Raw genomic sequence first — 27605 nt, forward strand, 5'->3', positions numbered from 1 at the left:
CCTTCACCATGAAAAAGTCGTACAGTGCAGTCATCCTGCCAAAAGTCCTGCTTTTTCATTTTGAAATTTTGTTAAGCATACTTATTGAAAAAAATTCTAGAATGACTCTTTGGCTTCTCTACAATCTTCATTTTTCGATGATCTAAAATTTTTGTTTGGAAATTTTTTCTTAACTGCGTAATTTTAAAAGCCATGACCAAGAAACCAAAATTCGAACCCTTTTGAGTTCTCTAAAAGTTGGATTTAAAGAAAGGGAAAAAATGTTTTTTTTTTTTTGTAATTTTGACTGAAAAGCCTGTGCTAGAAATGAGAAAAGCACGCCTCTTTGTCAAATTTTTCAATTTTTTCTTTTCTTTTTTTGTTGCGGGGGGAGGGATGTCAAAATTTATGAAGGTCAAAAAATTGTCTTTTCTGAAGGACAGCTAGAAAAAAATATAAAAAAACTAAAAATTCTAGAAGAAGAAATGAATGAAATGGCCATTTCAAAGTTAGACTTGAACAAAGTAGGACTTTTACTTCTGAAGAAAAACAGAACTTTGAACAGGAATTTTTTCAATGTTTCAATTTGGGAGGGGGTACGAGGGAGAGCTCAAAAATTTTATGTTTTCAGCGAAGATTTGAAAAAATAAAAAGCATACATTTTTTGAAGATTTTGAGGCCTATCCTCCAGAGACTGGAAAAATATGTATTTTGTCATTATTATTTTCATGTTTTTTTTTCAATTCCTGGATTTTTTTATGGCTTGAAGTAAAAAGTCGAACTTTTTTTTCCAATCAAGAATAATTTGAAAAATGTCAATCAAATAGGGTTATTGTGTGATTGAAAATGTCATTTTTCAGAATTTTGCTCTCATTTCGTTTCTTTAGATTTTAGAGCCTTTGCTAAGCTTAAATAATTTTATTTTCACCTTCCAGTATTTCTGTTTAATTTTCTCTGGTTTTTACACCATAGAGAAAGTTTTCCACGAACTCATAATTATCGATGCAAAAGAGGTTTCAGAAGGTGGGCGTCATAAAGTGAAACGTGTATGAAATCTATTGAAAATTTCGCGAACTGGATTAACGGCGATAAAATTTTATAGCTTGTTAGAATTAAAAAACGAGGGCGTTTCAAAGTCCTGACTAGCATTTTTTTTTGTTGAAATTTTTCAATTTTTTTTTACCACGCTATATTTTTAATTACAACGTAACGTACGTATATTTCTCGCTTTGAACCCCCGAGTGAGTAAAAAGGGTAGAGGTACATAGCTTAACGTCATAATTGAAAAATTTTTCCATCTAGTTGTGAACCCATGTTGAACCTAACGATTTTAGGAAAAAATTTTAATATTACCTCTCCACCGTATATTTTTGCAGATTTACGTTAAACGAGGGAATTTTTAAACCGAAAAAAAAAATACATGTACTTGTATACCGGGTGAGAATCCGCATTGAAAAAAAAACATAGGAACGTATTTACGACGTAAAAGAAATCCATTATGAATGTATATTTTCGCACTTTGTTGGGATAAAAACGTATTTAAATATTATTACGAAATACCTAGCTGGTTGTTGTTTTTTTTTTTTACTACCATTCATTAACGAATATGACATACGAGCTGTAACTGTATGATGAGATATACTCGATGTATACGGTGTACTGCGAAGTACCAAGTATGGCGGTGTAGAGTGGTTAAAATGAGAAAATTTTAAACAGTTCATCGTGCTGGAACATTATGATATTTCAGCTGCCTGCATGGTGCTTGGTTTTGGTAGGTACATGGACTACGAGTATAGGTATATCTAGACACGAGTGGTAATAAGTTGCATAGAGAGCTGTAAAGAGCATTTTTATGTCACCGTAAGGTTTTAGAATTTTTTCTAATTTTCTTTCGTATGACATAAACCATCTAGGTAGGATAATTAACTTTACGCGACGAGCAGCTCTCGCTGTATAGGAGTAAATTAGTTAGATAAGTTATAAAATGGCCAAATACGCGTAAATTTCTCAAACTCTGGTACGAAATAAATTATTAAACGCGAATAGTTATAATATACGTAGGTAATTACGCTTACGTGGTGCCTACTGCAATATTTCCAATGAATTTAGTGCCACGGTTGGTGTTCATTTGGCGCGCTAATATGAGTAGTTGTGCCGCGGAGCGAAAAAAATATAGATATTAAGAGTGGATGGCGCGGTTAAGAATTATGTGCGCGAGATTTTCTTTTGGTTTTCGAAGAAAAATGAAATGAATTGGTCGGCTGTTTGTGCTGTTATTGCTGTATATGAAGGCAAATACTGTTTGTGGGACCGGTTTCCCCTGGACACTGGGAGACAGAGGCGTGTGTAATGGTTTAAGTGGAGTTTCATGTAAATTAGTTGTGCGCGTAGACCCTGCTCCGCCTGCCACCTCTTTTTACGATGTGCAGTATAATTTAACGTATATAGTATTATATTTCAATATAATAAGCTTTTGCATGTAAATTACTCATTACGTATGCGGCAGCATTTAAAAACGAATTAACTTAGTGGACGTGGTGGCAATGGCGGTGGATGGTGGCTGCAGCCGGCTGTTCTGCTGCAGTGTTTCGACGATTTGAAAATTTAATCAAATCGAATCAATCAAGTTGGCGCGATAATTAGGAATATGGTGTGCGATACGACGCCCTCGCTGAAATGGTCATTTTCGGCGGATTCGTCTACGTTATTGTACCTACAGTTAGTGCCGAAAATATTCGGTTTGAATTTAGCGTCATTGTTTTTCGTTGCCTGCTCGCGTAATTATAACGATCGGTCAAAAGTAATTAGTGATTCTGAAAGCTCAAATCTTCCTCTTTCAGAATCACTATTCACTTTTGCCCGTTTGTGCTTTTAACCGGGAGAAAAATGAATATTCGTAAAACAAGTCAAAAATAGGCGTTCCAAAAATATTCGGTTTCAATAAAAAAACAAAACAAATAATGATACGCTCCGGGAAAAAGTACAATGCGTCGGCAAAGGTCAAGTCGGAGATATTCAAAATACAAATACAGCGCATCTTTACGAACATTTCAAGACAAACCGTGCCCAAAAATGTTGAAAATTGCCGAATTTATTCAACTTAGAAGTTGAAGTATTGAAAAAGTTCATTTCGACATGAAATGACATGTTATCCGGGGTAATTTTTCGCGTAGAATTCGATGCTGCAGTCCAAATTTTTGTAAAACCAACTTGAGTACGCTTATTTTTGAAAAATTGTCTAAAATCTCACCGAAATAAACATGAGAAAATTTTCAGTCTTTTAGTTTTTCGCATATACAGGACGAACTGCACGTCCTACCAAAAATCTGTTACAGTGATCTGAAAGAGAATTAAATTTTCTACAATTTCGTTCATGAAATTTTTTGCTAGGATGCTTTGTTTCAAAACTGTAGATCTTTGAAGTTGGAGCAACTTTAAAAGCTCACCGAAATTGACATGAGAAAATTTTCAGTCTTTTAGTTTTTCGCATATGCCGGACGAACTGTGCGTACCAGCAAAAAGCTGTTACGGTGATCTGAAAGAGAATTGAATTTTCTACAATTTCGTTCATGAAATTTTTTGCTAGGACGCTTCCTTTCATAACTGTAGATCTTTGAAGTTGGAGTAACGAAAAATTGATCTTAAAGTTGATCTTTGTATGAGACCAACTTTTCGTTACTCCAACTTCAAAGATCTACAGTTTTGAAACAAAGCATCCTAGCAAAAAATTTCATGAACGAAATTGTAGAAAATTCAATTCTCTTTCAGATCACCGTAACAGATTTTTGCTGGTACGTACAGTTCGTCCGGCATATGCGAAAAACTAAAAGACTGAAAATTTTATCATGTTCATTTCGGTGAGCTTTTATACAATTTTTCGAGAATAAACGTACTCAAGTTGGTTTTACAAAAACTTAGACTGCAGCATCGAATTCTACGCGAAAAATTACCCCGGGAAACGTGTCATTTCATGTCGAAATGAACTATTTCAACACTTCAACATCAAAGTTGAATAAATTCGGTAATTTTCAACATTTCTGAGCACGGTTTGTCTTGAAATGTGCGTAATGTGTGCCGTATTTGTAGTGTGAATATCTCCGACTTGACCTTTACCGACGTATTGTACTTTTTCCCGGAGCGTATCATTATTTGTTTTGTTTTTTTATTGAAACCGAATATTTTTGGAACGCCTATTTTTGACTTGTTTTACGAATATTCATTTTTCTCCCAGTTAAAAGCACAAACGGGCAAAAGTGAATAGTGATTCTGAAAGAGGAAGATTTGAGCTTTCAGAATCACTAATTACTTTTGACCGATCGTTATAATTACGCGAGCAGGCAACGAAAAACAATGACGCTAAATTCAAACCGAATATTTTCGGCACTAACTGTATATAATGGCACGTTAGGGTGTGTGTGTGTAATGTGTGTAGATGTAGGACGTCATAGACTGAATGGATTAGATAGAAATTTCGACTGTGTGGATTTTTTTTGTAACCCTAAGGGCTATATTTGTGTAGTTTCATGGGGGCATTGAATTGATATTTGATATTAGTAAGGTTGAAGCGAATGAGAAGGAAGGATTTTACTCTCTTTGCGATTATTCCAGTAAATCTTGATGATTTCTTTTTCACTCTGAATCCTGCAATTTTTCATGAAAAAATCTAGCCAAAAAACAAATTTTTAAAAATTGAGCCGATAATTTTGATAAGTGGGTTTGAAGGTAGTTTAACTCGTTAAAAATTAGTCCTGGATAAAGTCAAATTTTTGGACAGAAAACGAAAAGTTTCTCAATAATTTTTTGATTTTGATTTCCAAGTCAACAAGTTCGATTTGTAATTTCATCTTTTTCAAAATTGTAAGCTATTGTTTATTTCAATGCTTGTAACTTCTAGTTTTTTTCGTAAATTTTTGTTTTTTTCAAGTTTTTTTTTTGGTTGAAAATGTTTGTACTTGTATCATTTTTGGTTTTCGTAGTCCTCGAGTTCATTGTTTTTTTTTTTAATTTTTTAGTTTATTGGTCGAGTTTCAGTGCAATTTTTTTTGGGGGGGGGGGAGGCTGATTGGCTTTTAAGACTGAAGAAAATGGGAAAATTAAACGAAAAATTTCATTTTATTAAATTATACTTCTTGAATATTTTTCGTCAGTTTTGTTTTGTTGAATAAGTACCCGGAAGAAAAACTCTGTCATCTTGCCATGTTTTTTCGTTCAATTTTCTCTTTCTAATGAAATTGGAAACCAAAAAAAAAAAAAATGTTTCATCTGCTCGAATTGTTGGTTAAAAAAAAAGGTATGTTCCAAATTTACTTTTTTGTGGTGGTGAGGGAAAAGAGGTTGCAGGGTAAGGTTGAAGCAAGTGAGAAGGAGAGATTTTACTCTCTTTGAGACAATTCAAGTAAATCTCAATAGTCTCTTTTTCATTCTGAATCCTGCAGTTTTTCATAAAAGATCTAGACAAAAAATAAATTTTGAAAAATTGTGCCAGATAATTGTGAAAAGTGGGTTTGAAGGTTGTTTAATTCACTAAAAATTAGTTCTGGATTCATAAAATTGAATTTTTAGACAGAAAATGAAAAGTTTCGCAATAATTTTTGATTTTGGTTTCAAAGTTTACAATTTTGATTTTTAATTTCATCTTTTTCAATTGTAAACTATTGTTTATTTCAATTTCTGTAACTTCAAGTTTTCATAAATTTTCACTTTTTTTGTTTTTATTCGTGGTTGAAAATTTTTGTGTGTATGTAGGTACATTGTACTTGTATCATTTTTGGTTTTCGTAGTCCTCGAGTTTTTGGATTTTTTAATTTTTTAGTTTATTGGCCGAGTTTTAAGTTCCAATTTGGGGGGGGGGCTGGTTGACTTTTGAGAATGAATTGAATGGGGGGGGGTTCACGAAGAATTTCATTTGATTAAAAATAATACTTTTTGGATATTTTTCGTCAGTTTTGTTTTGTTGAATACGTGGAAGAAAAAGAATTCTGCCATCTTGCCATATTTTTTCGTTCAATTTATTTCTCTTTCTGATGAAGATCGGAAAAAATGGAAAATAAACTAAAAAAATAAATTTTCATGAGCTCGAATTGTTGGTTTTTAAAAAAATTAAAAATTTACAACTTTTGCAGAATTCAATTTTCGGTTTCCATTTTTTGATGGTTTTGTGGTGTGGAATGGGGGGGGGGGGGGGTTACAGGGTTGCTGCACTGCACTACTGGAAGCTATGAAAATGAAAAAAAAAATTCAATTAGGTTTAAAAAAAAAACTGTATGTAGAGGTACTGAAGTTGTTGTCGTTTTGATTATTTTTTTTCTCGATTTGTTGTTCAAGTTCAAGTAGCTAAGTACTTTCGAAATCCAAATATTCCTGCTCAATTTTAGGTTTTTAGATGAAAATTTTTGATTTTGCTGTTCATTTTTTCTTATTTGAATTTTAAATTTTGATTGCTGAAAAATAAAAGAAATGAGACTATAATGAAATCCTCAGGAACGAAACATGATTTTCAGGTTCTTTTTCTCTTGTACATTAGAACGCGATGGCAGTAAAAAAAGCTTGAGATGTGAAAAATATCATTCCAATTGCTTAAAATAATCTGATGAGGAATTGCAGAGTCTCAGTACGATTAGGAGGCAGGTGTGGTGAGGAGGGGGGAGGGGGGAATAAATTCCAGATAATTTCAGCATGAATTTCAACATCTCAAATTCAGTGCAAAAATTAAAAAAGGGTCATAAATTTTGGAACTATTTCAATCATTTCGGAGTTATTCGCTTGAAGATGTACATAATATTTCCAAATTTTTGATTTAGTTAGGTATGCATATTTTTCAACTTTTCTCACAAAAAATATAAATTTTTGGTTGCGAGTAGAAAGATACCTAATTAAGACCGAGCAGAGTTCTGCGTCAAAAGGCCCCTGAGAAAACGATGATATGAAATACCAATTCTGTCTTTGCGAAGCCATCATCGAAAATCTGCTTTTGATTTGAAAAGTTATTAGAAGAGGGATTTTGATTTTGAATTCTGCTTTGCAATTTCATCATATCGCTATTTTACTGTTTCTTTTTTCATCGCGAGACTTTGAAACAAAAGCTTGAATGGCGGTGATTTTCATATAATATGTGTATAGGTATGAGAGCTTATGTACATACATATCACTGGTATACTCGTACTGTGTATTATAATAGAGATACACAGAGCATACAAATACGAGTATCGACTGTCATGAAAATGAATGGCAGTGTAGAGGGACAGGGAATGAAACAGCTGAGAGAGTGTATCGGGATTCGGGGAGAAAATTATTATAGATCGAGTAAAAAAACCACCACCAGCACCACGATACGACCAGGACCAGATTATACCGAACACGACGACGACGACGTTTGTATCCCTCGGGATGATTTTATCCGTCGGTTGGAATAATTATACGCGCGGTATACCGACGTAGTGGATTTTAATTAATGGCCCGTATATATCGTCTTATTTGGTAAATTGTTTATGACAGTTAAATTACTCGAAGCGTGTAGATTTGGAGTAGAATCTGGCGTAATAATATTTCCAAGCACCTGGTGGACACGTTTTTGAGATTCCCAAAGTATACGAATATACGAGTACACGCGGCGATGAGGAGATTTCCAACGACGACGACGTTTAAATGTAAATTAATGATGACGCGAGAGGAATCGCGAGAGTGTTATCGGTGGTGCCAAGTGTAGGTACCTTATCTTGTATAAATTTACGAAATTTCTCCACTCTGTGGCGAGAGATAACCAACGCCATTTGTGTGTATTGTAATTTTTTCGATGCATGACGACGCCAATATGGGTGAAATGAAGAGCATTAGCGAAGCGAGATTGTAATCGATAATCTAATTATTTGGATTAGCGCGTTTATTTTCAATAATTAATGAAAATAAAATACCGATAAAAGAACCCGCTTGAGTCTGATATCGGTTAATTAAGTATTATACGCGGTGTTTGGTAATATACATTGTTTTATGTACTAACTTGCAGTGGACTTAGAAACTGTGGCAGGTTAATGACGCGTATATTTTTCCATTTGGCGATCGACGGTGGCACGTGAAATGTCCTGGTAATAATTGTTTGCATTCGTTATCTGGTTCGATTCTAATTTTATTTCAGTGTGTTTTCTTCGAGTGGTGGTTCTTGATCTCACGATATAATATTCGGAGAACTGATCTGGGAAGTGGATTCTTTGGATATTTTTTGGGACAGAAAATTTTTGTTGGATTTCGATCATGAGAACACTAGAAAAATTATGATTGTATTAATCCCAGGATGGAAATCAGAGGGGAGGGATCTGAAACCCCCATTTTTTTTGAATTTGGTTGAATGGTATGGGCAAAAAAAATTAAGCTGGGTTTTGAGGGAAAGGGCTGTATGACTTTATTTGGCAATTCTTCGATGAAAAATTCAGTTCAACCATTTGAAATGAATATAACATGATTGTGACCTATCAAAATAGGTTAAAATTCAACGCTAAATTTGAAAATGACGTTTATTTTGAGAATTTTGGTGATTTGATGAAACATAGAAATGTATCAGGCGTGTTTGACGGAGCACCCTGCAGTATTCGATTGTATTTAATTTTCTTCCTGGCTAGTTGTTCATTCTTATGGTCTGACGAGAGTTCGATTACATAAAACTTGGAGCAGACTTAATTAAATCGTTTGCACCGTCTGCCTCTGCTTCGAGACAGAGGCTGTGACCAGTTGATTTGTGTATGCTGGTGCACAGAGAGAGAGAGAGAGAGAGAGAGAGAGAGAGAGAGAGAGAGAGAGAGAGAGAGAGAGAGAGAGAGAGAGAGCTCAGTGCCCTTTGTGACCGTATATAAGATGAGGACCGTAGAAGACGAAGACCACGAAGAGGCGGGTTAATCGATATTGAAATTTCCATTTAAAGGTCATGAGCGCAAAATTGATATGTTCGAATGTTGGCGTTCAAGTTGCAGTACACACACATAGACGGGCAAGATTGTGATTAAACCTCGGTTATGTTTACATGTATAATTATATGGTTGCGGTAAATGCTGCATACACATAAGCTGACCAGTCGATAGAGTAGATGCCTATTTCTATAACGTTGTACACGTCGTCGTTGTCGATACCCATTACCCAACCGTACACGCGGTTTTACATAGTTTATTTTTCTTATCATCGCGTAGGTTGATGCAGCTGCGTTTACATAAGAAATTTTTTCGCTGGCTGAAGCTGACTCTCTGTGTTTAATCGCCAGCTTTGTGCGGAGTTGGCGAATGATCGATAAATGCGCATCATGGTAAACTAATTACGCCATTGGGTTTCCTAGAATGCCGAATAGTGGTATGCTTTTTGTATCTGTATACGTGATCGACACGCTGGCACCTCTTTTTCACCATGTGTTTTGGGGCGACATTTTGATGACCGGAACGTGCGAAAAGACCCCTAGCAGTGGGCTAAGCTAAGCTCCATGTATGAGGTGAGACAGGAAAATATTTCCAGCTTGGAGAAAATTATTGCGGAACTGGAGGAAGCTGGAATGATAAGTTGGGTGGTTTTTCACGCACACGAAACGATGATAGAATGAAAACAGACTGCAACAAAGTTGTGAAGAAGAAGAAGGCAAGAACGAAAATACGTATACGATGAAGGAGAAAAAATTATATGAATTATGAAAAAATGCCTTTGGGAGAGAGGTTGCTGGAGTATACGAGATTATCTAGAAATAATGCGTTTTTAAATGGGATATCGTCTCGTTTCGTTGTTAAGAAAATAAAACGGATTTCCCCGGAGGTTGTGAAAAGTCTCGCAAAATCAACAAACCATTTCTTTATATTTACGAACGAAAGAGAAGTTTTCGTTTTTCCATAAGTCTGTTATCTTTTCACATGTGTCCCTTTTTTTTCTAGCATTTTTTTTTCTTTCGCTCTGAAAATCAACCGAGCCTGCCTTCTCTTATAGTTCGACTTTTCAGCTCTTTTTCACGTTACCCCTTTGAGAAAAAAAGGGGTTTGTTGATTTTGATACCTACAGATGGCGCCGCGTATAATTTCATCGTATTTTCGTCGCGGCTAAACTAAACGAGGGGTAAAAAATTTCATCGGATGGATCTCGTTGATATTAAAAGTTAGGTAGACGGTGTGTTGAAATTACCCGGCGTATTTCGATATTGCCAACAAAATTCGAATAAATTTTCTATTACGGTGTGTTTTTTACCGTATATGAAGCTTGTTATTAACCGAGCCGGATTGTTTTTTAAATTTGCATATTTTTTGCCGGTGTAGTTATTCCTTCCTAAATCCGTATGGAAAATGGTAGTTTTGAGCGGAGGCGTGCACCGTGCATAGAGGCTTCTGTGACAGTTTAAAAGGTCGCCTCTTTGGAGGATCGGAATGCACTGTACGGTGTACAGTTTGTTTATTGTTGATTAACGGAAACGAGATTGGAATATTTGCGGCGTCTGTTCCAATTATTCGTATTGTGTTGGCGAATTTTGCGCGAATTGTGTTCGCGACCTAATTGTTTTTAGGTTGAGGTGGTCTTGCGGTTTGGCCGTTTGTCCCGCCATGAAATGCGAATTATTTCATTGTGCTGGGAAACTGGCCAAGGTGTTGATAGGGGTTACGTTTAGGTGTTTTGATTGGTGTATTGGTCGAGAAAATGTGGTGGATTTTGGATCGGTTTTTTTGAAGTGAATTAGAGCTCTCTGTCCGGACGTTGGATCATTTTGCCTTCTCCCCCTTAAAAAAACGAAGAAACTCTTTCCTCCCTCACCCCATTTAGTCATTTGTCTGCCTGTGTCTTTGTGACCTCTCAAGGTCACTAATCTACCTGTTTAGTCTCTCAAGGTTGTCAGTTCGCTTGTCTGGCCTCCTAAGGTCATTGATCTATCTGTCTGGTTTCCCAAGGTCGTCGTCTGTCTGGCCTCAAGAGGTCATTGACCCGTCTGTGTGACTTCCCAAGTCGTATTTCTGCCTGTCTGTCCTCTTCGGGTCATTGACCTATCAGTATACCTTTCCGGTCACTAACCCGTCTGTCTGACTTCGTGAGGTTGACTGAGTACATGTCCTCTTAAGTTTCACTGTCATTTCACCAACCAGCCCTACGTAAAGAGATGTTTTCAAAAAATGTGGCGAGGAGGGAAGGAAAGTGCTCTAACGTTAAGACTGAGTGCTCTAAACAGCTATATAGATGCTTTATTCTTTAACATAATTTTTGCTAATTTTCACCTCATAGGTGGGGATGTAGTTTTGCAAGCCCTATAAGTACCAAAGGCTTTTTTTTTATAAAAAGGGGGAGGAAAGGGAAGCTGCCCTAATGTCCAGACTGAGTGCTTTAACTTGCTTCAAAAATGCTCCATCTCTTCAAGGATGTTCTCTCTTCCCCTCCTTTCATTGGTAGGGTCGGCGAAATGGAAATATATCTCTTATTGAACATGTACGAGTACATCATTCCTCGCTGGAAGCACATTGTAAAATTTTCTGATAAAAATTACATCTTTTGTAAAAACTTTTTTTTTCAAAAAAAAAAATAGTGATTTGAAATATAAAGTCGTATTTTTTTATTCGTATCAATCTGTGGAAGTCGTTCTAACGAAAAATTGGATTTTTCTAAAAACACACCCACGCCTCGAGTTATCGTACAAGAAAAAAAAAGTAATTAAAAAGGTGGATTTTTACGACCAAAGGCATCGTAATGGTTAATGGAAATTTTCCTACGAGTATACTATATTACAGAATTCAAAGCAACGCGAATCGATAGCGTCGCGGCGCCGTCGTCAAATTTCGTCGAATTTCTTACATAATGTAAATTTAGGCCAAAATACGACCCAAAAATAACGCGAAGAAAAAAATCTTTTTACTTTGTTCAAAGGGGTCGAATGCTTCTGGAAAAGAAAATATTATAAAAAGGTTGACGGACGATGAAACCGAAATGTTCGGCGTTCACCTCTCGTTTTCATGCCACCTCTTTTTACTCGGAAAAAGAAACACTGTTGAGTGAAGGAGGGGTAGAGAAAGGTGGAAAATGACGAAGAACATTAAGTTGCCAACAGAGACAATGAAATGGCCCCCCTCTTTCGTCGCTCTTCCGGTATCGTTATCTTTCAAGTTGGAATCAATATTAAAGGAAATAAGTTATTTCATTGAATTTCCGCTCGTTTAAGCAAACAATACGCGGACTGCTTGTCACCTGTATAAGATAAATTACAGCTTAATTAATTATTTGACGTTTGGGTACGAGTAAAAGCGAGTAAAAAGATGGGCTGACTCTTGCAATGAAAATTTTTTTCATTCGGTGGGTTGTTTTCAGTGTGTTTATGAGTTAATGATCAATGAATTTGTGCTGGCGATTTTTTCGCTTTAAGTTATAAGATGTTTGTGGCGTTAGATAGTTTGCGAAATATTCGAGTAATTTTAATTTGTTTGTTTTTTTTTTCTGTTTGTTTCAGGTAAGTTGAAGAAGCCTTTTTTTGGCGAAACGATTTCTCTCGTAAAATTCAACAATTGCAGTAGGCTCAGAATCGAATGATATGATTATTTCGAAGTATCTGAATGCACAGTTTTCTGTAATACTGTTCAATTTTTACATAGATTATTATTTATTAATTTTATAAGCCATTTACAGCAGTTAGATCATGGCAATATTAAAAATAAAAATAGTTTGAATCTGGGCCATTCCACGTCAATTCGACAAAAAAGTGGTAAGGGGGGGGGGTCGGCGATTTTTTTGAACTTTTTCTAGTGGAAAGGTCTTTTGAAGGGATGACCAATGACGCAAATCGCAGCCCTCTAGCTCTTTTTCAAAGGCTGCCAGGGGGTGTCAAAGTTTTCAGTGAACTTGAGCAGTGGATTACTCGATATCCGCGATATTTACCAAACTGGAACTTTTTCCAAAAGTTAGGGGTTTTAAAGGGCTTTTTGGCGATATCATAAAAATCAGTGTTGCCACTTTTTTTCGTACGAAAAATAAGCTCGAAAAGTTTCAAACCGTAGTTTTAATATCGTTCCGACTCTAAAAAATTCAGAAAAAATATATTGTAGACAACTTTTCATGCTGATCAACATTATTAAAAAATTGGGATGGCATTATTTCGTAAAGTTGATTTTTAAAAAATTGAAAGTTTGCGAAAAAAATGCGATTTTTTGATTTAAAACATGAAAAAAAGTTTTGATTGGTGAAGTTGACCCATTTGATCTCAATTCTTACGTATTCGTTGAAAAAGTTGAGAAACCCCTTGCACTCGATGAAATGAACTCATCTCATAAAAAATCAAAATTCGAAAAAATTCAATTTTAAATTTCGAACATCAAAAAAAGTTTAAATTTATTCAGTTGTCTTATTAAATTACGCTCATACTTAGCCAATCATTTTAAAATCACATGCCTTACAGAGAGAGAAAATAGCTGAAATCACGCCGTCATAACGAACGAAAGTACACTACGTACCATTTTATACCTCCCCCCCGCCCACCATTCATCAATCCTCGATGGAGTAATGCGATTAACTAAAAATGAAGAAAAGATTTCGAATTTAACGTAAGCTAGGTGTCTTGCTCGGTTTTTTCAACTCAGAAGATCTTTGCTTACGTCGTTGTGATATTTTCGGTGTGTAGGACGCAACTATAAGAGCGGGAAATACAAAGTATAGTACTTGAAAAAAAAGTATAATATAGAAAAGAAAACTTCCTCCAATAATATGCCGCGCTCCAATAACGTGGTTCTTTTTTTTCTTCGTTCGCTGTTCGCGACACGATGTGAAATAAGACGAGCAAAATATACATTTGGCTTTATTTTTTAATGCTCTTCGACCGAAATAAGAACAATAAAAATTTTTATTTCGGATAAGAGCGGAAAAAGTATAAGTTGCGAAAAGCTCGAAATCGAAAAACGCGGTTCGTCGTCTCGTCGCGATACCACAACGAAGCGAATTTATTTTCGAAACTTATTAGAAATTTGCAGCTGTTTGACGTTGCTGTTCGCGAACAAGCGTGTGTTGTCGGTGGTATTGGTATAAGAAAAAGGAACTAGGAAGCGTTCGCCCGCGACGTGTTTTTTCCCCTCTATTTTACGATAACAACGGCAAGAATTTTAATTTTTTTTCTCGCTCCGTTCCGTTCGGGCGGCGCGAACGAAGTACGCGTTATCGAAAATTCGAATATTTTTACGAGCAATTTTTAAATTATTTCCGCCAATAAATGGAACTTACGCGAGTAGAAATTTTCGATTATCTCAATAAGGAAAAACGCGCCAGAAGATCAATTTAAATAACGAAAACCTTGTATTAGCGTTACGTGCCCAGCTGTTTTGTAAAATTAAACAGCAACATGAATATTTAGGGAGGAATGTTATTTCGAATTTATTTTACCGACTGTATCGGAATATTGGAGCTTTTTTCTCCCTTTTTCCTTCCTTCCTTGGCCCCCCTTTTTTTTCGACTAACCTGGTGTAGTAGCTGCGTATTTACTATATTAAGTGGCGGAGTTCTATCGCATGTAAGCGTTTTCGTTTTTCCTACCGAAAACCAATCCAATTTCCTTATTAGCTTGTTGCCTGCGAAATTGTTTGATTGCATTGAATGTATTTTGTACCTTAGTTCGAGTCGTGCTCGTGGTTGACTTTTTTTTGGTCCTACGATACCGATGCAAGAAGAAGGAGATTTTTTCGACGGAATGGTTCGAGTCTTCTTAGTAAAAGAGTCGATGTATTTTTGTTTTAAGCGGTTGTAAACGAAAAAAAAATGAATTTGAGAAAATGGAAATTTACCATGAAAATTATTCAAAACAATAAGAAAACTTTTTAAATCAGTGTAAAAGCTGATAAGCTATCATTAAAAATTGAAAATTATTTGAAAACCTATCGAAAAATTCTTCTGAATATCAGGTTTGTTCGATTTAAAAAAAAAAAAAAAAAATGGTAGAACATTCAAAATTGGTGATCAAAATTAAAATTTAAAAATCTCAAAATTGAACTTTAAAATAGAAAGTCTCAGCTCAACTTTTCATGATGAATATGGACGTGAGTTGAAAGCTACCATTTAAATTTGAATTTCGGAAAATTCTGGAGACCATTAGGTAGAAACAATTTGTGGAGACTAAATCAGAAGAATATGTTTATATCCCTATTCACAGTCAGTGCTCCCAAAATCGTTATAAACTAACTTACGTGTCACATGATTTTTTGAAAATTTGGGATGAGGTGTCTTTTGATATTTGAAATTTTTTTTCACATTTTGACCAACATTTTAGGGGCTCGTGTCTCGCATTGTTTTTCAAATCTCATCATGAAAAGTTCATAGTTGTAATCATTGTAAAAATTCATGCTTTCACGATTTTTTTTTCAAGTCATTGCTGCTCTAAAATTTGGAAATTCTTTGAAAACTAAGCCTTCAGAAAAGCTCAACTTTGAAGTTTTGACATTTTTGGCAAATATTTTTGAAAAATTTGGAAATTCATTGAAAACTGAGCCTTCAGAAAAGCTCAACTTTGAACTTTTGACATTTTTGGCGAATATTTTTGAAACTACATACATAGGTAGGTACTTTTAATTACTCAAGCCATATTAAAAGATTGCAAATGTTTCTAGCTATTGAATTCTAAATTCGATTGGGTGCATTATGTCGAGAAATTTCAACTGCTGAAGCCCCCCCCCCAACCTGCCCTAAGAGGGATTGTGGCTAGGAGCCAATCATTGTGATTTTTTTTTCTTTCCTGATGTGAAGAACTTTTTTAAAAAAATTTAGCAAAATCTGAGGGCGTAAAAATCCAAAACTGGTTCAACTTGACATGAAAGGACCCTGTGGAAAGGACTCACTTTTATTTGACATTCTTGGGCCCTTCAGGAATGTTGAGATTTTGTTTTGAAAATTGGTTGGTTGAGAAAAAAGTAGAGAAGAGTCTGCCTCTGCTGTATATTTTTTTCAAATTTTTAAATAGCACATCTCAACTTTCGTATTTATGGTGAAAAGCTGAGCTTTCACCCAGAAACGTTAATTTTAGCTTTTCGAATTTTAATTCATTATTTTGAACCTCCTACTAGGTCTCTTTAAAATTCAGCAAGCTTCGAGTTGAATCAATCTTGAGATTTGAGCTTTTAAAGTTACACTGTTTCACAAGAAATCACGAATTAGTGAAAATCTGGAGTCCCTCTCCCACCCCCACCCCCACCTCTTGGAAACCAGGATGTAAATAATTATAATTGGTGATTATCATTCAAAATGATTTTGTTAATTCCTTTTTACAAATTTGTTTGGTATTTTATCAACTGCCCAATAATGCTCATTTGCTTTTCCATGCAGGGGAAGGATTAGGACACCCTGTATATACTATAAAAACCGTGCAACTTTGGAGCGTAATTCATCGTAAACGTAAAACAATTTAGAAAAATCGCTCGTATGTATAAGATACGTTAGGAGCTTTTTCAAAAGGGCACTAGAAAGACCAACGCGACGAAGAGGGAAAAATAAGCGGAAAAATCACCTTTAAAAAGGCATCTCGGCGGCTATAACGAGCATTGTAAATCGCGTTTTTAAAAACGGTAAGGTTCGTAAATCTCGCGAAAATGTGACGAGTTTCGAGAGAGTGAGGGGGGAGGGAGGATCGCTGTGGGGGTGGGCACACGCGGAAATTCTTTTACCGCAACGACATCGCACTGTTAAGGGCAGGCACGAATTTTACATTTTATTGGCGAGGGTTAGTTTTCGTCTATAAATCATAATAAAAAGGGCTACACGATCGATGAAGACGTTATATGGTATATACAGAAGCTATTAGGTACATACCTCCAGCATTCGTAACCTTCGCTCTTCCTATACTTACGTACATATACGCTGCATATGCGACTTTACAATATACACCATAGATAGAGAAAAGAATAAGAAAAGAACAACTCGACTACGAAAAGAATAACGCTGTACGATTTCTTATGTCAATATATCGTCCTTTTTTTCCTTCTCTCAGCCGAGTCTGCCTCATCGGCAAGTACGTACAAAATACGCGGTAGATATGTAGTATTTTTCCTACACTAACGTCGACGCCTTTAATCATGTTGAAAGTGCTTTTTAAAAAAAGGTACAATAAAAAGGAAACGATTAAATTTGCATTTTGTTCGCGAACCAGTCGAATAAAAGAGTGAAAAAATTTCAAACTCTACGTTACAAAAATAGAACGACCTCGAATCCAAAAATCGAGCACTATGAAGAAAAGTACTCGTACCTCAGCCGCGATAATTTTTGCATTTATTTTTTTTCCTTCGTTACGTCGCTACTTGTGTTTGGCTTTCTATAAAGACCATCTCGTATACCGGATACTAATACATTTACATATCGAAAAATTCCAACTCATTCGATTGCAAGGTTAAGTTAGGTACTTTTTTTATGCAACCTTTGAAAACCTCGTTTAGCTCTTACAGGGCATTCTGTATAGCTGTAGCTGTATATTTTGCAGTAGTTATTGAATTTCTCAACATTTGCCACTTTCGAGCTGTCTATTCTATATACAAGTATTAATCACTTGGCACGCGACATTTTAGCTATGCATGTAAATAAGAGCACCACGTCCCCTCTGGCGCTTCTCGCGAGCGCGGAATTACACAAAATTGTAACCTTTTTCTTACCCTAGCTCTTCGTTTTGTTTGACTAAATCCTCGACAAATCCTCAACTCGTCCGTCTCGTTGCCTTTCCTCTATCAATCACCACGAAGGGATGAGGTTCGGGGTGTCTTTTTTTTTAGCATTAGACTTAACAAGACGATGACGACGAATTACTTCACATACTGTAGTAATATACTTTACTTTTACTCATGCTAACCCTTGTATCTCTCTACTTCTACATCTTCTATTATTAATTTTCTCGCCTTTCTTTCTCACACCCTCATCATCCGCCCACCTATCCATTCACTGGCGGTAATAATCCGCAGATTAAACCGCTTGCATCTGCATCTATAAATACGATTAATTCATCAACACCCCCGATGCGTGAGTTTGTCTCCGGGGTCGGGTCTTTTTATCGTGTTTGGACCGATTCGTATAAGTACGTTAATGCGTTTTTTTTCTCGCAGCTAGGTTCTTTTCGTCGTCGTCGTGTTCCCGCCTTCTGTAAGCTCAGCCGGTCGACATACACTACGACTTTAATCTGAATGTATAATTATGCCCGAACAGAGAAAGGCAGAGTTCACTTCGGATCGGTTCCGCTGACTGTGAGACATTCGAATGGTACAAGGATTTTAAAAGGATCAGCCAAAGGCTGCTACGAAGAGGGTCTGAATTCGTTTTTAGTTTGTAATTAATCGACTTTACGTATATACGTTTTACGACCATCTCGTTCACATCAGTTTGTACACTACTGCGTAGATTTTGTATTTCGATTCGTCTTCGAATTCTAATTCTAATGTGTCATGTTCGCGTATAACGAATAAATTACTCGATAACGGTTCGATCAGCTCCTAGGAGGCTTTTGTTTGAAGTGGATGAGGCTGATTATGGAGAAAAAAGTCGGAAGATTCTGACTTAATTTCATGTGGAGATATTTATTTTGAGTTGACGAGTGCAGCGAATTTTTCAAATGAATTTCTCCTTTTTTGAAAATTTTACCCGAAATTGAAAATTTACTTTGCCATTTTAAAATTTGACTGATGATGTATTTTTGCATGCTGCTGCGATGTAGTTGAAAAGTCATGAGAAAGTCATGAATTTTGCTCGAAACACACTTGACAATTTTTTAAAAGGTTCATAAAATGAAAAAAAATCAAAAATTTGTTCAAAAAAATCAGAAAAATGAAAAAACTTCTATATTTCTAAAAAAAAATTCATCGCAGTTTCAAGTCATTCAATTTTGGGGGGGGGGGGATTTCATGCGGTAAAAATGTAAATACTGGTTGAATTCCATGTTATATGTAATTCAAATAAAACAAACAATTTCCACCCCTTTTTTCCAAAAAAATTTATTTTAATGAAAATTTGATCCAACTCTTCCCTCCTCGTCCCCCTCCAACGCCCTTGTTACAAGTGGCATGCCTCATTCGTGATAAAATTCAATTTTTTCGTGTTTGTTTTCGTGCGAAATTCAAAATCGTGTGAATTAGTATTAAAATCCAATAAAAAAAAATACAATCATACAAAAAAATCAAAAAACATGGGTTTTTTAAATCAAACTAGAAAAAAATTGAAAACCCATTTTGATCATGTTTTTTTTCGAGTTTTCAGCAAATTTTTGGACTTTTAGGATTTTGAAAAATCTCCACTTTCATCACTCAAATTTGAGAACAGTTTTCTAAAATTGTTCAAAGATGATTCAACTCCACATAAACCTCCTCACGAAGGGTGTAATAATCTAGTAATTGAAAACACCCTAAAAAACTGTATTTTTTTTCTTACAAATATGTATAGGTAACTTTTTTTTAAAACAGGAAAAAATTTTTAAATTTTTTTCCAAATCTAAATAGCTGTTTTACAAGACTATAAAGTTTCTTCTTTTTTCTGTATTCCTCCCCCCCCCCTCATGCCACCTCTTCCAGTCGTTAGTTTTTTTCAATTCATCTTTCTAAAATTGGGACAGAATTCAGATTTGAAGAATTTTCCTGTCAATTTATTGAATTTGAAAATTCGGCTGATTTTTTGTTAGGGAGTTTCCTCGAGCTGCTGCTTCGACTATCCATTCCGGGACACCCTGTATACAGATTACAGATTCCATATATAGACATTACGAAACATACCAAAGGGTGCTTTTTTTTCTCCCGAGACCTTATCAAGCTAAAAAATTATTCGTAGACGCCGCAATGCCGGACCAGTACCCAGATTATGGAATATTTTCGACAATTCTGTCTACTGGACGGGGACCGAGGACAGCGGCGGCGAAGAAAAAAAATAGGGGATCGGTGAAAGGAACCGTATACTCGTATATGAAAAACGCTCCGAGGGAGAAAGATCTGGTCACATAGAAGAGAATCAGTTAACGCTCGCTTGCTACGATTATTGAATAAACTTTGTGAAACCCATGCACGAATAATAGCGTAAAGATTACGTATTCGAAAAGATCTCATCGTCGTGTATGTGTGTTGAGTTTGCGTTTGTCGTCGTTGCTTCTTTGTATAATATACGTAAACGTAGGTATATGTACGAGTACGAGTATATAGGTAAGGTACCTACACTATACACACACGGTTATGTAGAATGTTTTATCCTAAGCTATTCACCTCGAGGTGGAATTCAAATAGCATTCGCCACTGGAAACAATACGCGCATACGTTCAAGCGAACCGGAATAATTTCCAATTCTACCGACTGCGACATCGTCCACTGACCGAGTAATTTAAAAAACAAAATTTTCGTTATTTCATTCGAATTTATTCGCGTGAAAAATTTTCCACGTGTGGGTCAACCTCTCTATTTCTCTATACTCGTTCGAGTATAGGTACTACGAGTACCTATGCGGATTAATGAAATTTATACGTATAGTTCGAGGAGCAAAAAAGGATCTCGGAATGAACGTACGTTTGTTGTTTAATCGCAAGGGTTAGCGAGAGGATCTTTGTAGTGCCTCTTTATTACTTGGAACGCAGCGTGCTGGTGCATTTAAAGATGCAAATCGGCCAGTATGGTAATTTGCGAGTTAATTAAACCGAGTTGCGAAGTGCCAAGAGGGTCAAGTTGTGGAAATTATCGCCTAAGAAATGGCATGATGAACGAGATCCCTTTTGTTCTTGGTGAATATCCAAAGTTTTATAAGAAAATTTCACTTTAGTGAAGTTCTGTGTATAGTGCATCTTAAGAAGGGACTAAGGGTCAGAATCGTATCAATATGTGCATGGAAATGTACCCTTGTCTTGATTAAATTGTAAAGATTACTCGAGGGAAGTGAATTTTGACGAATTTTCTCCCAGCAAAACTTTGTTGTGGCAACACTGCGTGATTTTTTGATTTTTGTAAGTCAAGAGGGTAGAATTGTTTACCCCCTTGAAATCGACTATACTCCACATATGATTGCTGTTTCGATGAAATATCAGATAGTATAACAAAAATGGAATAGAAGTAAACAGCGAACACTAAGTAAACACACGGCAAGTAACAAAAGTGAAATTGATCCAACACCGAGTTTAAGCGAGCACCCTTCTAATTTCAAAAGCAATCCGGAGGTATTTTGCTTCGTGACCATAAATGGGGAAAAACGTTTAATAAAATCGCATGATTCGGTGTATTTTATTTTGAAAAAAAAAAGGAGAAAAATCTCGCCCTCGCTGGTGGAAGGCAAAGCATTGTCAAATATGACAATATGTGTATAGGGTGCGTCGTCGACGATGCTGGTATTCGTCGGCTATGATAATAAAAATTTATACTTAAAAATATCGTGAAGCTCGCGACAACCAAAGTTAACGAAAAATATCCCCTTTAAGGGGTTTTTTCATATTAATTTCCCTGAAAAGCGGGGGTGGTGGCGACAGCGTAATACTCTGGATGTATAAACGCGATAATACACGAAACATCGATTATTAACGACGTCGAGAAATACGCTGATAGCGCGGATTGAAAAGAGTAGGTGTCCATTTGCATGTATAGGAAGCTATAGGAAAACTCTATTGCAAAGGCCATGAACACGATGGTACGATGATGGCCTCACTTTTTTCAGGAAAAAAAAGAACGTATAAACGGGCCTTTGATAGGGAGCTGGCTCGATGGAATTGAGATTTAAGAAAAGTAGATACCTCTTTATATGTATACAACAAAATATAGGAAGAACCGAGCGAGGTTCGGGTTCGCCGTTTTGTATTTTGTAATAAAGTTTAATGCGCTTTCGTGTATACGCACATGTGTTTGCCCTGTACCGATATTTAAAGCGGCGCGGCGCGAAAGATATACAAAATTTTGCTGCTTTTTCGCTATATAACCTTTTCTACTAGTACTATGTTATGTATAAAGTCTACGTGTTATAGAACTATACATGGTATACGGTGTGTTTGAAAACGCGTCGATGTATGGCGTGTGTTTAAAGTTGAATGCGTATGAGAAGCTCTCGTGTTTCTCGTTCGTTCTATCTTATCCTTTAGATTCGCTATTAATTCGGTAAATAAATGAGCCGCATCGCGTCGCGGTTTCAGCCAGCTGTAGGTGTTTGTACGTATAATTAAAATTTTATATCGAAATGAAGAATATTCGCGGTATCGAAGAGCGACGAGCGAAAACCGCCGACGCCGAAATTGCCTTGGCATCGTGTCGTCGTCTGCGTTTTCATCTTAGCTCTTCGTTGGGCTGCACCTTATGGTGAAAATAATGCAGTATGGGGCGAGGCTTCAGTCTGCGCGTAGATAGTTTATTTGTATCAGGTTTGGTTCATTTTTTATCTTGAATTAGGGTGGGTTTTTCCTGAGAAGCTGATTTTCCAATGTGAAAAAATACAACTTATTGAAATCAACGTGAAAGCTATGCCAAAGTGACCATCTCGAGAGGCCAGACAGGCAAGCAGAAGACCATGAGAGGCCAAATAGGTAGGTCAGATGACCTTGAAAGGGCAGACTGATGGGACAATGGTCTTAATAGAGTAACCAGACAGACAGACGACTTTGAGAAGCCATATTGATGAGTCAATGACCTTGAAAAACAAAATAGGAAGACATACGACCTTGGGAAGCTGTATCTATATGTAGGTCATTGACCTTGAGAGGTCAGAGAGTCAAACGACTTTGAGAAGCTATGCGGTTCGACATACGACCTTGGAAAGCCAGACAGATAGGTCAATGACCTTGAGATGTCAAAGGGAAGACATACGACCTTGGAAAGCTGTACATGTAGGTCATTGACTTTGAAAGTCCATATACACAGGTCAATGACCATGAGAAGTGAGTGAGCCAGACGACTTTGAGAAATCAGATAGGCGGTTCAATGACCTTGAGAGGCCAGAAAAGCAGGCAGACGACCTTGAAAAGCCAGACAGATAGGTCAATGACCTTGAGATGTCAAAAAAGGAAGGCAGACGACCTTGGGAAGCTGTACAAGTAGGTAATTGATCTTGAAAGTCCATACACACAGGTTAATGACGTTGAGAAGTCAGTGAGCCAGACGACTTTGATAGTCAGACAGGCGGTTCAATGACCTTGAGAGGTCAGACAGGCAGGCAGACGACCTTGAAAAGCCAGACAGATAGGTCAATGACCTTGAGATGTCAAAAAAGGAAGGCATACGATTTTGGGAAGCTGTACAGGTAGGTAATTGATCTTGAAAGTCCATACACACAGGTTAATGACCTTGAGAAGTTAGTGAGCCAGACGACTTTGATAGTCAGACAGGCGGTTCAATGACCTTGAGAGGCCAGACAGGCACGCAGACGACCTTGGGAAGCCAGACAACAGGTCAATGACCTTGAGATGTCAAACAGGAAGGCAGACGACCTTGGGAAGCTGTACAGATAGGTAAATTGTCTTTGAAAGTCCATACACACAGGTTAATGACCTTGAGAAGTCAGTGAGCCAGACGACTTTGAGAGTCAGACAGGCGGTTTAATGACCTTGAGAGGCCAGACAGGCAGGCAGACGACCTTGGAAAGCCAGACAACAGGTTAATGACCTTGAGATGTCAAACAGGAAAGCATACGACTTTGGGAAGCTGTACAGATAGGTAAATTGTCTTTGAAAGTCCATACACACAGGTTAATGACCTTGAGAAGTCAGTGAGCCAGACGACTTTGAGAGTCAGATAGGCGGTTCAATGACCTTGAGAGGCCAGACAGGCAGGTGGATGACCTTGGAAAGCCAGACAGATAGATAAGTCAATGACTTTGAGATGTCAAACTGGAGGACAGACGACCTTCAGAAGTCTGATAGAATGGCCAGTGACTTAAGAGGACAGACAAGTAGACTAGGCAGATGGGTCGATCAGGTTAAGAAGCCAGACAGACAGACAGACAGACAGACAAGTACATATTAGTAGATTGAAAAGGATACCGAACACTGAGGAAATTCGGCTAAAATCTGTGCGAAGCTATTTGCCTGATATGAAGTTACATCATTATTACTATTACTATGATATCGTCGCTTCGAGGGATCGCGTTAGGGTGTTTTTTTTTTCTGGTAAAAAGTTTTTCTTGACTTATAAGGGTGTAAAAACAATTGACAATAACGGTAAAGGCTGTCGAGTAGATTAGGTATTCTCATCTCGTTTACGAAAACCGCGTATAAACCTCGCCTTGTGCGAAGGCGAATTTAGTAAAATCTTTTTTCGTCGGCTGTGCGGTGGCATCCGCGTTGTTGTTGGTTTGAAGAAAATAATTCTATACGAAGACGACGAGAAGGTGATGAAGAAGCCGAAGAAGAAAATACTCGTCGCATAGGGGGGCGACGGGCAAGACAGCGAGAGGGCTTATTCGCATATACTGAGAAAGCTCTTCAAATACGGATAAAAAAGAGGAAGGCAAGTAACCGTTATGAAAAGCCAACAACTATGATAATATTTTCATGCCGTATACCTAACTATAGTTGGTTGACTGGCGCACGCAGTTGCCTTCTCCATGTACGTATACTACTTATACGTAGCTCGAAAATGGGATATTCTTCGAGATACTCTCGCAGCTTTTGTGTGCACTGTGTTGGAGTATATTTTGGAGCGCGCGTCTGGTGCTGCCGGAGCCAGATGGCAGCGGTGAGAAAATTATGGATTTATTTGCCGCTATATACGGCGAAATGTGCGCCTTGCGGTATCGCCGCAGCCGCCAAACCGAGAGTACTTTTTAATGAAAATGTCGAGTAGACCGTCGTTTTGGGAATTTTTTGGCCGAATGATGTGATTTAAAGGATTTAACGAGTTTGCAAACCGCCACCGTCGTCGCCAGAGTTGGGATGCTGCGCGATGCCGACGCCGACGCCAACGCTAACGCTAACGTAGCCTCTGCTTGTGCGGACTCGGTTTCATCATTAAGGGTTGGAAATTTTCTCGATTATAGGTAAATGGGTTAGTAAGTCTTGTGAAGAAGTTTAGGTGTAGCAAGTGTTAATAATGATACCGAAATGGGTCAGTTTTTATCGCGACCCAGTATAACTTTCAATGTGTGTACGCACCGAGACGCGATATACTCGTATTTCAAACGTAAAGTTTGCAACTTACGGGAATTTCGCTATGGAAAGTAATTCGCCGTGGTCGTGGGCGTCGCGTCGGCGTTCTTTTTTGGAAATTTCGGCTATCTGATGCGTGGTATGTGGTTGCGGTATGTAATGAGCATTTGTTTTATACTCGTTATGTCGGAAATTTTCTACACAAGTTGTTTTCGAGGACGTTCGAAAAAGGGTCCAGGTCAAGGAGGAAAGCAAAAATGAGGGGAGGGAGAACGCACCGAACTGGGCTGGAAATTCCTCTTCGTGTCAAAAATAAAACTTTTCGAACTCAGAAACGCCTACGAGATCGTATAGGTAGCCTTGTACTTCAATTTTGTCGTATTTTGAGTATTTTTTCCCGAGAGTCTTCACTTCATACTTTTCCTTTCGTTGCGTTGATCTTAAAAAAATGGAAGGACGAAGACCTAAAACAATTTTCATGGATTAAGGTTTCGCTTCTCATAGCTTCATCGTAGCTTGCGCGAAGCATCAGGGGAGTTCCGGTTAAAATTCGCTAGATTCGTTCGCGAATGATTCAATTAAAGGTGAAAAAAGTCGATCGCGAATGAATGAATCATCAATGAATCAAACCAGGTAAAATATGTATGTACCATAAAATTTGACGTCACAAATCTACCAGAAAAAAATTTGAGTTGATTCGTTCGCGAACGATCGCTCAGGCACGATGAATCATTCGAGAACGACTGAATCACTTGAGAATGAAATCAGAAAATATACGATAAGACAAACGAAACATTCATTAATCTATCAATAAAAATTGTGAATTTTTCGTTCGCGAACGATTTGCTCAGAAAAAAAGTTCGTTCGTGAACGAACGAATCACTGAAAAATTTAAATAGTTGAAAATTAAGTACTTGACGAAACAACGAAACTTGACTGTTTTATAATCCTATCACTAAAAATGGACTGAATTCGTTCGCGAATGATTTGTACAGAATCAAAAAATCATTCGAGAACGATTGAATTTTTGTTCCTAAATCAAATTGAGTGAATTAAGTTAAGATAAAACATAATTTGAATGTTTCAAATCTATAAATAACAATTTTAGCTGGTTTGTTCGTTAATTATTCACTTGGAGGTGAAAAAATCGTTCGTGAGAAATAAAAATGACTCAATTTGCGCATGTCCAATCAAATTATTCACATGAGATGAATAATAAATGAAAAAAAAAAACAAAAAAGAACACGAAAGCTTGGAAGGAGGTGGAAGGAAAAAACTGATGAAAAATAATCATGTTTTTATGATTAGTAAATAAGTCAGAGTGAAAATTTTAGTTGAAAAGCCCACCCAGATGCTAACAGCTGCGATTTTTATTCACTTACTTACATCGAAAGACCATATATGTATTTTTGTTATTAAAATTATACGAATAAAACGTTAAAGAGTAATTCAACTGTCGCCATATTTTATTAATAATGAAATTCTCTTTTTGTTGCAGGTGAGTACCAAGTCATTGTGAATCCAATTGAGCTACTACTATTAAGATATCTACAATACATACAAATGAGTAAGTCTAATAAAATCATTGTGCACTAAATTCTAAATGGGAATGTATTTGCATTTCTATCGAGCCCAGCAATTCAGCCAATTACCTACTGCATCTGTTGCTCAGATATTATCAGAGCAAATTATTAATTTTGAGAAAAGTGATTTGTGATTTTGGTTGCTTGAGATGGATAGGTTCTTTTTTAAATTTTACTGTAGGGAGCTCTGCTCCCTGGGCTGCTCCGCAGCCATTAATTAAATTTCCCCCTCCTTCGTCGCTGTACTTTCCCACAAAAATCTGAATAAAATTTTCATTCATTCTACGCAGTTTGGGTGCACTGAAATATTGGTAATTACTTTAGGAGAAAAAAAAAAGAACTCGATAGAGAGAAAGACCGAAGTGAAAAAAAAATGTATTATAAATCATCCATTATCCGTCGAACTATAATATAGAAAAAAAAATCGTTTGATAAAAATATGATTTTCATGACTCACTAATACACGATGTTTATACGATATGGAGCTACGGCTATATGCATTCCAAGGCCGCCATTACTCGTGTATTGAGCATTCATCAAGCGTGAAAATGTACCCAATGACGCGGTAATTTCGAAAAGCCCGCCGTCCAAGTCTGAATATACCACATAGAAATAAACTCAACATAGGTAATACCTTTTTCAAGGTACATACCTAATAATGATGAACCTCCCCGAATATACAGGTTTGAGTCTGCATGAAAAGAGTTACTCGTAGACCTACCAGAGCTTCAGCGTGTAATATGGTTCAGGCGTATAAGGAAAACCTCGCTTGGAAACTGGGTAAAACAAAAAGCCATATAGAAATTTGTACTATCCTATCAAACGATGAAAAACATTTTATGGTAACATTTGGACGGTCGTTAGGTACCTAATAATGCCGCCTACGTCAATATTGCTAATGAAAGAGGAGCAAATTTACATCTTCATTCGAACTGAAAAGAAGATCTTTTCGTTATACATTTATGAAAACGCTTCTCCTCCCCGAACGTAGTGAATTGAAACGCCAAAAAAAACCGCCAATTATCGCA

General features: G+C 36.8%; 1 protein-coding gene across 8 annotated transcripts in view; it reads left to right on the forward strand.

Moving 5' to 3' along the window:
- Window positions 1-27605, forward strand: part of LOC135833255 (leucine-rich repeat neuronal protein 1-like) — a 579754-nt gene that overhangs the window by 498393 nt on the left and 53756 nt on the right. For 2 of the 8 annotated variants that reach the window (XM_065346964.1, XM_065346966.1), the window contains one exon: window positions 26493-26561. The exons of the other annotated variants lie outside the window; for them this stretch is intronic. The gene's annotated coding sequence lies outside the window, so the exon portion shown is untranslated. The remainder of the gene's footprint in view (window positions 1-26492; window positions 26562-27605) is intronic. 8 annotated transcript variants of the gene reach the window in all.

Source organism: Planococcus citri, chromosome 1, assembly GCF_950023065.1.
Source record: "Planococcus citri chromosome 1, ihPlaCitr1.1, whole genome shotgun sequence".
Classification (NCBI taxonomy): domain Eukaryota; kingdom Metazoa; phylum Arthropoda; class Insecta; order Hemiptera; family Pseudococcidae; genus Planococcus; species Planococcus citri.